Source organism: Camellia sinensis, chromosome 13 (assembly GCF_055761805.1).
Source record: "Camellia sinensis isolate YWXY chromosome 13, ASM5576180v1, whole genome shotgun sequence".
Lineage (NCBI taxonomy): Eukaryota > Viridiplantae > Streptophyta > Magnoliopsida > Ericales > Theaceae > Camellia > Camellia sinensis.
In genome coordinates this window covers 4,989,962-4,999,153 of record NC_138973.1, presented here as the reverse complement: position 1 = coordinate 4,999,153, position 9,192 = coordinate 4,989,962, and positions in this window count along the sequence as shown.

Here is a 9,192-nt window from a genome sequence, read left to right as displayed (position 1 = left end):
GGCTCCGAATCCGAAGACTTTATTTGTACAATCCTAATATCCACCAAGGGCGCACCGAATCCGGAGGCTTTAATCGGCCCAAAGGCGTCATGCGCCGATGGGGCTGCGAATCCGGAGGATTTAGTCAGCCCAAAGCTGGCATGCGCCGATGGGCTTTGAATCTGGAGGCATTATTGGCCCAAAGACGTCATGCGCCGATGGGGCACCAAATCCGGAGACTTTATTTGGCCAATCGTGATATCCACAAAGGGCGCTCCGAATCCGGGGGCTTTAATCGGCCCAATGGCGTCATGCGCCGATGGCGCTCCGAATCTGGAGTCTTTACTTTGCCAATCGTGATATCTAGAAGGGCGCTCCAAATTCGGAGGCTTTCATCGGCCCAAAGGCATCATGCACCGATGGGGCCCCGAATCCGGAGGCTTTATTGGCGCAAAGACGTCCTGCGCCGATGGCGCTCCGAATCCGGAGACTTTATTTGGCCAATCGTGATATCCACGAAAGGCGCTATAAATCCGAAGGCTTTAATCAGCCCAAAGGCGTCATTCACCGATGTGGCTCCGAATCCGGAGGCTTTATTGGCCCAAAAACGTCATGTGCCGTTGGGACCTCGAATCTAGAGGCTTTATTGGCCCAAAGACGTCATGTGCCGATGGGGCTCCGAATCTGGAGACTTTATTTGGCCAATCCTGATATCCACCAAGGGCGCTCCGAATCTGGAGACTTTAATTGGCCCAATGGCGTCATGCGTCGATGGGGCAACGAATTCGGAGGCTCTATTGGCCTAAAGATATCATGCGTCGATGGGGCTCCAAATTCGGAGACTTTCTTGGCCCAAAGACGTCATGCACCGATGGGGCTCCAAATCGGCAGACTTTATTTGGCCAATCGTGATATGCATGAAGGGCGCTCCGAATTCGGAGGCTTTAATGGGCCCAAAGGCGTCATGCGCCGATGGGCTCCGAATCTGGAGGCATTATTGGCCCAAAGACGTCATGCGTCGATGGGGCGCCGAATCCGGAGCCTTTATTTGGCCAATCGTGATATCCACGAAGGGCGCTCCGAATCAGGGTGCTTTAATCGGCCCAATGGCATCGTGCGCCGATGGCGCTCTGAATCCGGAGTCTTTACTTGGCCAATCGTGATATCTACAAAGGGCGCTCTGAATCCGGAGGCTTTAATCAGCCCAAAGGCGTCATGCGCCGGTGGAGCCCTGAATCTAGAGGCTTTATTGGCGCAAAAACGTCCTGCGCCGATGGGGCTCCGAATCCAGAGGCTTTATTGGCCCAAAGACGTCGTGCACCATTGGGGCCTCGAATCTGGAGGTTTTATTGGCCCAAAGACGTCCTGCGCCGATGGGGCTCCAAATCCGGAGACCTTATTTGGCCAATCATGATATCCACGAAAGGCGCTCCGAATCCGGATACTTCAATCAGCCCAAAGGCGTCATGCACCGATGGCGCTCCGAACTCGGAGGTTTTATTGGCCCAAAGACGTCATGCGCCAATGGGGACTCAAATCTAGAGGCTTTATTGGCCCAAAAATGACATGCGCCGATGGGGCTCCAAATCCGGAGACTTTATTTGGCCAATCATGTTATCCACCAAGGGCGCTCCGAAGACCAGAGGTTTTAATCGGCCCAAAGGCGTCATGCGCCGATGGGGCTCCGAATCCGGAGACTTTATTGGCCCAAAGACGTCATGCACCGATGGAGCTCTAAATCGGGAGACTTTATTTGGCCAATCGTGTCATGCATGAAGGGCGCTCCAAATCCGAAGGCTTTAATCGGCGCAAAGACGTCCTGCGATGGGGCTCCGAATCCGGAGACTTTATTTGGCCAATAGTGATATCCACGAAAGGCGCTCTGAATCCGGAGGCTTTAGTCGGCCCAAAGGCGTCATTCACCGATGGGGCTCCGAATCCGGAGGCTCTATTGGCCCAAAGAGGTCATGCGCCGTTGGGGCCTTGAATATAGAGGCATTATTGGCCCAAAGACGTCATGCGCTGATGGGGCTCCGAATCCGGGGACTTTATTTGGCCAATCCTGATATCCACCAAGGGCACTCCGAATCCGGAGACTTTAATCGGCCCAATGGCGTCATGCGCCGATGGGGCTCTGAATCTTGAGGCTTTATTAGCCTAAAGACGTCATGCGCTGATGGGGCTCCAATTTTAGAGACTTTATTGGCCCAAAGAGGTCATGCACCGATTGGACTCCAAATCATGAGACTTTATTTGGCCAATCGCGATATGCATGAAGGGCGCTCCAAATCCGGAGGCTTTAATCGGCCAAAAGGCGTCATGCGCTGATGGGCTCCGAATCTGGAGGCATTATTGGCCAAAAGACATCATGCGCCGATGGGGCGCCGAATCCATACACTTTACTTGGCCAATCGTGATATCCACAAAGGGCACTTCGAATCCGGAGGCTTTAATCGGCCCAAAGGCGTCATGCGCCAATGGGCTCCGAATCTGGAGGCATTATTGGCCCAAAGACGTCGTGCGCCGATGGGGCGCCGAATCCGGAGTCTTTATTTGGCCAATTGTGATATCCACGAAGGGCGCTCCGAATCTGGAGGCTTTAATCGGCCCAAAGGCGTCATGCACCGATGGGTTCCAAATCCGGAGGCTTTATTTGGGCAATCGTGATATACACGAAAGGCGTTCCGAATCCGGAGGTGTTATCGGCCCAAACGCGCCACGTGGCGTTGGGGCCCCGTATTTGGAGGCTTTATTGGCCCAAAGATCTCATGCACCGATGGGGCGCCGAATTCGAAGACTTTTTTTGGCCAACTGTGATATCCACGAAGGGCGCTCCAAATCCGGTGGCTTTAATCGGCCCACAGGCGTCATGCGCCAATGGGGCTCCGAATCCGGAGGCATTATTGGCCAAAAAACGTCATGCGCTAATGGGGCTCCGAATCCGGAGACTTTATTTGGCCAATCGTGATATCCATGAAGGGTTCTCCGAATTCGGAGGCTTTAATCGGCCCAAAGGCGTCATCCACCGTTGGGGCTCCGAATCCGGAAGCTTTATTGGCCCACAAATGTCATGCACCGAAGGGGCTCCAAATCGGGAGACTTTATTTGGCCAAAAGTGATATGCACGACGGGTGCTCCGAATCCGGAGGCTTTAATCACCCCAAAGGCGTCATGCGGCGATGGGGCTCCATATCCGGAGGCATTATTGGCCAAAACACGTCGTGCGCTGATGGAGCTCCGAATCCGGAGACTTTATTTGGCCAATCGTTATATCCATGAAGGGCGCTCCGAATCCGAAGGCTTTAATCGGCCCCAAGGCATCATCCACCGATGGGGCTCCGAATCCGGAGGCTTTAATGGCCCAAAAATGTCATGCACCGAAGGGGCTCCGAATCGGGAGACTTTATTTGGCCAATCGTAATATGCACGACGGGTGCTCCAAATCTGGAGGCTTTAATCTCCCCAAAGGCGTCATGCGGCGATGGGGCTCCGTATCCGGAGGCATTATTGGCCAAAAGACGTCATGCGTTGATGGAGCTCCGAATCCGGAGACTTTATTTGGGCAATCATGATATCCATGAAGAGCGCTCCGAATCCGGAGGCTTTAATCGGCCCAAAGGCATCATGTGCCGATGGGATCCGAATCTGGAGGCTTTATTTGGCCAATCATGATATCCACGATGGGCGTTCCAAATCCGGAGGCTTTATCGGCCAACAGGCGTCATGCGCCGATGGGGCCCCAAATTTGGAGGCTTTATTGGCCCAATGACGTCATGCACCGATGGGGGGCCGAATCTGGAGACTTTATTTGGCCAATTGTGATATCCGCGAAGGGCGCTCCGAATCCGGTGGCTTTAATCACTCTAAATACGTCATGCGTCGATGGGGCTCCGAATTCGGAGGCTATATTTGCCCAAAGACATCATGCGCCGATCGAGCTCCGAACCTGAAGGCTTTATTTAGCCAATCGTGATATCCACGAAGGGCGATCCGAATCTGGAGGCTTTATTGGTCCAAAGCCGTCATGTGCTGATGGGCCCCCGAATCTGGAGGCTTTATTGGCCCAAAGACGTCATGTGCCGATAGGTCGCCGAATTCGGAGACTTTGTTTGGCTAATCGTTATATCCACGAAGGGCGCTCCGAATCCGGAGGCTTTAATCGGCCCAAAGGCGTAATGCGCCGATGAGGCCCCGAATCAGGAGGCTTTATTGGCCCAAAGACGTCGTACGCCGATGAGGCGCCGAATCCGGAAACTTTATTTGGCCAATAGTGATATCCACAAAGGGTGCTCCGAATCCGGGGGCTTTAATCGGGCCAATGGCGTCATGCGCCGATGGCGCTCCGAATCCGGAGTCTTTATTTGGCAAATCGCGATATCTACGAAGGGCGCTTCGAATCCGGAGGTTTTATCGGCCCAAAGGCATCATGCGTCGATGGGGCCCCGAATCTGTAGGCTTTATTGGCCCAAAGACGTCCTGCGTCGATGGGGCTCCAAATTCAGAGACTTTATTTGGCCAATCGTGATATCCACGAAGGGCGCTCCGAATCCGAAGGCTTTAATCGGCTCAAAGGCGTCATGCACCGATGGAGCTCCGAATCCGGAGGCTTTATTGGCCCAAAGACGTCATGCCCCGATGGGACCTCGAATCTGGAGGTTTTATAGGCCCAAAGACGTCATGGGCTAATGGGGCTCTGAATCCGGAGACTTTATTTGGCCAATCCTGATATTCACCGAGGGCACCTCGAATCCGGAGGCTTTGATCGGCCCAAAGGCGTTATGCGCCGATGAGGCTTTAAATTCGGAGGCTTTGTTGGCCTAAAGACGTCATGCGCCGATGGGGCTCCGAATCCGAAGACTTTATTCGGCCAATCGGGATGTCCACCAAGGGCGCTCTGAATCCGAAGGCTTTAATCGGCCCAAAGGCGTCATGCGCCGATGGGGCTCCAAATCCGGAGGCTTTATTGGCCTAAAGGTGTCATGCGCCGATGGGGCTCCAAATCCGGAGACTTTATTGGCCTAAAGACGTCATGCGCCGATGGGGCTCCGAATTCGGAAGTTTTGTTGGCCCAAAGACGTAATGCGCCGATGGGGCCCCGAATCTGGAGGCTTTATTGTCCAAAGACGCCATGCGCTGATGAGGCTTCGAATCCGGAGACTTTATTTGGTCAATCGTCATATCCACGAAGGGCGCTCCGAATCCGGAGGCTTTAATAGGTCTAAAGGCGTCATACGCCGATAGGGCTTCGAATCCAGAGGCTTTATTGGCCCAAAGACGTCATGCGCCGAAGGAACTTCGAATCCGGAGACTTTATCGGCCCAAAGACGTCACGCACCAATGTGGCTCCGAATCCGTAGACTTTATTTGGCAAATTGTGATATCCACGAAGGGCACTTCGAGTACCGAGGCTTTACCTGGCCCAAAGGCATCATGCGCCGATGGGGCTCCGAATCCGAAGGCTTTATTGGCCCAAAGACGTCATGCACCAATGGGGCTCCGAATCGGGAGACTTTATTTGGCCAATCACGATATGCACGACGGGCACTCTGAATCCGGAGGCTTTAATCGGCCCAAAGGCGTCTTGCGTCGACGGGGCTCTGAATCCGGAGGCACTATTGGCCAAAAGACGTCATGCGCTGATGGGGCTCCGAATACGGAGACATTATTTGGCCAATCGTGATATCCACTAAGGGCGCTCCGAATCCGGGGGCTTTAATCGGCCCAATGGCGTCGTGCGCCGATGGCGCTCTGAATGCGGAGTCTTTACTTGGCCAATCGTGATATCTACAAAGGGTGCTCTGAATCCGGAGGCTTTAATCGGCCCAAAGGTGTCATGCACCGGTGGGGCCCCGAATCTGGAGGCTTTATTGGCGCAAAGACGTCCTGCGCCAATGTGGCTCCGAATCCGGTGGCTTTAATCGGCCTAGAGGCGTCATTCACCAATGGGGCTCTGAATCCAGAGCCTTTATTGGCCAAAAGACGTCATGCGCCATTGGGGCCTCGAATCTGGAGGTTTTATTGGCCCAAAGACGTTCTGCGCCGATGGGGCTCTGAATCCGGAGACTTTATTTGGCCAATCATGATATCCACGAAAGGCGCTCCGAATCCGGATGCTTTAATCGGCCCAAAGGCGTCATGCACCGATGGCGCTCCGAATCTGGAGGTTTTATTGGCCCAAAGACGTCATGCGCCGATGGGGCCTCAAATCTGGAGGCTTTATTGGCCCAAAGACGACATGCGTCGATGGGGCTCCGAATCCAGAGACTTTATTTGGCCAATCTTGTTATCCACCAAGGGCGCTCCGAAGACCAAAGGCTTTAATCGGCCCAAAGGCGTCATGCGCCGATGGGGCTTCGAATCCAGAGGCCTTACTGGCCTAAAGACGTCATGCGCCGATGGGGCTCCGAATCCGGAGACTTTATTGGCCCAAAGACGTAATGCACCGATGGAGCTCCAAATCGGGAGACTTTATTTGGCCAATCATGACATGCATGAAGGGTGCTCCAAATCCGAAGGCTTTAATCGCCGCAAAGACGTCGTGCGCCGATGGGGCTCCAAATCTGGAGACTTTATTTGGCCAATAGTGATATCCACGAAAGGCGCTCTGAATCCGGACGCTTTAATCGGCCCAAAGGCGTCATTCACCGATGGGGCTCCGAATCCGGAGGCTCTATTGGCCCAAAGACGTCATACGCCATTGGGGCCTCGAATCTAGAGGCTTTATTGGCCCAAAAACGTCATGCGCCGATGGGGCTCTGAATCTGGAGACTTTATTTGGCCAATCCTGATATCCACCAAGGGCGCTCCGAATCCGGAGGCTTTAATCGGCCCAAAGGCGTCATGCGCCGATGGGGCTCCGAATCTTGAGGCTTTATTAGCCTAAATACGTCATGCGCTGATGGGGCTCCAAATTTGGAGACTTTATTGGCCCAAAGACGTCATGCACCGATTGGACTCCAAATCATGAGACTTTATTTGGCCAATCGGGATATGTATGAAGGGCGTTCCGAATCCAAAGGCTTTAATCGGCCCAAAGGCATCATGCGCCGATGGGCTCCGAATCTAGAGGCATTATTGGCCCAAAGACGTCATGCGCCGATGGGGCGCCGAATACAAACACTTTACTTGGCCAATCGTGATATCCACGAATGACACTTCGAATCCGGAGGCTTTAATCGGCCCAAAGGCGTCATGCGCCGATGGGCTCCGAATCTAGAGGCATTATTGGCCCAAAGACGTCATGCGCCAATGGGGCGCCGAATCTGAACACTTTACTTGGCCAATCGTGATATCCACGAAGGGCACTTCGAATCCGGAGGCTTTAATCGGCCCAAAGGCGTCATGCGCCGATGGGCTCCGAATCTAGAGGCATTATTAGCCCAAAGATGTCATGCGCCGATGGGGCGCCAAATCCGGAGACTTTATTTGGCCAATCGTGATATCCACGAAGGGCGCACCGAATCCGGAGGCTTTAATCGGCCCAAAGGCGTCATGCACCGATGGGCTCCAAATCCAGAGGCTTTATTTGGCCCATCGTGTTACGCACGAAGGGCGTTCCGAATCCGGAGGCTTTATCGGCCCAAACGCGCCATGCGGCGATGTGGTCCCGTATTTGGAGGCTTTATTGGCCCAAAGATCTCATGCACCGATGGGGCGCCGAATCCAAAGAATTTTTTTGGCCAATTGTGATATCCACGAAGGGCGCTCCGAATCCGGTGGCTTTAATCGGCCCAAAGGCGTCATGCGCCAATGGGGCTCCGAATCCGGAGACATTATTGGCCAAAAGACGTCATGCGCTGATGGAGCTCCGAATCCGGAGACTTTATTTGGCCAATCGTGATATCCATGAAGGGCGCTCCGAATCCGGAGGCTTTAATCGGCCCAAAGGCGTCATCCACCGTTGGGGCTCTGAATCCGGAGGCTTTATTGGCCCAAAAATGTCATGCACCGAAGGGGCTCCGAATCGGGAGACTTTATTTGGCCAATCGTGATATGCCCGATGGGTGCTCCGAATCCGGACGCTTTAATCACCCCAAAGGCGTCATGCGGCGATGGGGCTCCATATCCGGAGGCATTATTGGCCAAAAGACGTCATGCGCGGATGGACCTCCGAATCCGAAGACTTTATTTGGCCAATATCGATATCCATGAAGGGCGCTCCAAATCCGGAGGCTTTAATCGGCCCAAAGGCGTCATCCACCGATGGGGCTCCGAATCCGGAGGCTTTATTGGCCCAAAAATGTCATGCACCGAAGGGGCTCCGAATCGGGAGACTTTATTTGGCCAATCGTGATATGCCCGATGGGTGCTCCGAATCCGGACGCTTTAATCACCCCAAAGGCGTCATGCGGCGATGGGGCTCCGTATCCGGAGGCATTATTGGCCAAAAGACGTCATGCGCTGATGGAGCTCGGAATCCGGAGACTTTATTTGGCCAATCGCGATATCCATGAAGGGCGCTCCGAATCCGGAGGCTTTAATCGGCCCAAAGGCATCATGCGCCGATGGGATCCAAATCCGGAGGCTTTATTTGGCCAATCGTGATATCCACAATGGGCGTTCCGAATCCGGAGGCTTTATCAGCCAACAGGCGTCATGCACCGATGGGGCCCCCGAATTTGGAGGTTTTATTGGCCCAAAGACGTCATGCGTCGATGGGGGGCCGAATCCGGAGACTTTATTTGGCCAATTGTGATGTCCACGAAGGGCGCTCCGAATCCGGTGGCTTTAATCAGTCTAAATACGTCATGCGCCGATGGGGCTCCGAATTCGGAAGCTATATTTGCCCAAAGACGTCATGCGCCAATAGGGCTCCGAATTCGGAGGCTTTATTTAGCCAATCGTGATATCCACAAAGGGCGATCCAAATCTGGAGGCTTTATCGGGCCAAAGCCGTCATGTGTTGATGGGCCCCCGAATCTGGAGGCTTTATTGGCCCAAAGACGTCATGTGCCGATGGGTCGTCGAATCCGGAGACTTTATTTGGCCAATCGTTATATCCACGAAGGGCGCTCCGAATCCGGAGGCTTTAATCGGCCCAAAGGCGTAATGCGCCGATGGGGCCCCGAATCTGAAGGCTTTATTGGCCCAAAGACGTCATACGCGGATGAGGCGCTGAATCCGGAAACTTTATTTGGCCAATCGTGATATCCACGAAGGGCGCTCCGAATCTGGGGGCTTTAATCGGGCCAATGGCGTCATGCGCCGATGGCG